Source organism: Gorilla gorilla, chromosome 6 (assembly GCF_029281585.2).
Source record: "Gorilla gorilla gorilla isolate KB3781 chromosome 6, NHGRI_mGorGor1-v2.1_pri, whole genome shotgun sequence".
Lineage (NCBI taxonomy): Eukaryota > Metazoa > Chordata > Mammalia > Primates > Hominidae > Gorilla > Gorilla gorilla.
In genome coordinates this window covers 146,274,210-146,276,594 of record NC_073230.2, presented here as the reverse complement: position 1 = coordinate 146,276,594, position 2,385 = coordinate 146,274,210, and the positions used below count along the sequence as shown (strand labels likewise).

The 2,385-nt window shown below is 41.7% G+C and overlaps 1 pseudogene; it reads right to left on the bottom strand.

Annotated features, from left to right (window-relative positions):
* Positions 1-495: 495 nt before the first annotated feature.
* LOC101130268 (large ribosomal subunit protein eL18-like) lies at positions 496-1,096 on the bottom strand (annotated as a pseudogene).
* Between the last annotated feature and the right edge of the window lie 1,289 nt (positions 1,097-2,385).

Below are 2,385 nucleotides of genomic sequence, written 5' to 3'. Positions count from 1 at the left end.
ATCAAAGCTTTTTTTATTTTTCGAGCAAAAGAGGTGTGTTTTTTTTGTATGATCGGTCTTTGCCAACATACCAAGGACTCGTAAATAAATGTTCCTTAATTTTCATTACTTAATATGACTAAAGGAGATGGGTAGTGCGAAGAGGAACTGGATAATTTTAAGCCGTGGCGAACACAAAAACCATAGCCAAATTGAATGATTCTGTAGGTGCACTAACCAGTTTACAGAATAATGTAACTAAAACAGCATAAACCTGGGGAAGACATCCTACAGCCCTTTTAGTTTCTGAATTCTCTTTGTTTCTCTAGTAAATTTTCTGTTAATTCACCTCGGGTTTGCGAATACACAGTTTTACTGCATTCAAATGGTATTGAGTTTGCCTTGTTTCCTGACACTATAGCAGTAGTGCAAGTAAAATCAGATTTTGTTGTTTTGAACATAGATAGATTTTCTATTTTTAACATTTTATTTTTCTTTTCTTTCCTTTTTTTTTCATCATCCAAAATCTTTAATAAGAGGATAGGGTCTATAGTTTTTGTAGCCTCGGCTGGCCAGTCGGCCTCTGGTGCGCTCGAACTTCCGGCCCTTGGAGCGGATGTATGGTTTGGTGTGGCTGTGCGGGGTTCCCGGTGCCTTGCCAAAATGCCGGTACACCTCTCGGCCCTTGCGAGGACCAGAGAGCAGGACGGTGCCACAGCCTTTCGGGGCATCAGGGGCCAGGTGGTCAAAAGTGAGGATCTTGCCCCCGGCCCCGAGGATGCCGCTGCGGGCCCGGCTGGTCATGCGCAGTGCACACACCTTCAGTTTGGGCACCTCCTGAACCCGTACGTCATCCGTTATGGTCCCCACAGCCACAGCCTTTCTGTTTTCCCGGTCAGGAAGCTTTATGTTCCGGATCATCCGGGAGAGGGACAGAGGTGGTCGGTTGGTGCGACTCATAAACAACCTCTTCAGCACAACCTGGTTGAATGTGGAGTTGTTCCGTCTGACCAGAAACCTGTACAGTTTGACCAACAGCCTCAGGTAGACCAATATCCTGGCTTTTGGGTTCCTTGCGCTGAACCTTTCAGTCCTTGTGGTGGATGTCAACTCCCATGATGGCGCCTTCTGTTTTGTGTGTTATTATTTTTTCCCTTGAGCACGGATAGGAGTTTCTCTTTTGCCCTGTAACTAAAAGAAAAAAGTTACATAAAGTGTGGGTTTCTTTTCACTGAGTTAATCTGGCATGTGATGATCCCACCTCATTTTTACATTTTTTAATGTTTTATTTTTAATTATTATGTGTACATAGTAGGTATATATATTTACGTGGTACATGGGATGTTTTGATATATTTTACACACTGTATGCCTATACAGTGTGTAAAAATCACATCAGGGAATTGGGGCAACCATCGCCTCAAGTATTTATCATTTCTTTGTAATAGGAACATTAGAGTTCTACTCTTTTAGGTATTTATAAATATGTAGTAAATTACTGTTGACTGTAGTCACTCAATTGTGCTACCAAATACTATCTAACTATATTTTTGCACCCAGTAATCATCCCCACTCCCCGAGTCCTTTCCCTCTACTACCCTTCCCAGCCTTTGGTAACTATCATTCTACTCTCTATCTCCAGGAGTTCAATTGTTTTAATTTTTAGCTCTCACAAATAAGTGAGAACATGTGAAGTCTGTGTTTCTGTGCCTGGCTTTTTTTCACTTCACACAATATCCTCTAGCCTCATCCATGTTGTTGCAAATAACAGGATTTTATTCTTTTTATTGCTGAACAATAGTCCATTGTGGATAAATACTACATTTTGTTTATCCATTCATCTGTCGATGGACACTTAAGTTGATTCCAAATCTTGGCTATAGTGAAGAGTGCTGCATTGAACATGAGAGTGCAGATATCTCTTCAATATATTGATTTTATTTTTGGGGGATATATACCTAGAAGTGAGAATCCTGGATCACATGATAGTTCTATTTTTAGTTGTTTTGAGGAACCTCTATAGTGTTCTCCACACTAAACATTTATGTTTTTCTTTTCTTTTTTTTTTTTTGAAACGGAGTTTCACTCTTTCACCCAGGCTGGAGTGCAGTGGTGTGATCTTGGCGCACTGCAACCTCTGCCCCCCCGGGTTCAAGCGATTCTCCTGCCTCAGCCTCCAGAGTAGCTGGGATTATAGGTGCCCGCTGCTACACCCTGCTAATTTTTGTATTTTTAGTAGAGATGGGGTTTCACCATGTTGGCCAGGCTGGTCTCAAACTCCTGACCTCAGGTGATCTACCCACTTCTGCCTCCCAAAGTGCTAGGATTACAGGCGTGAGCCACCACACCCAGCCACATTTATGTTTTTCTAATTGTTTGTTTGATTTTTAGCTAAGGAAATAGCAAT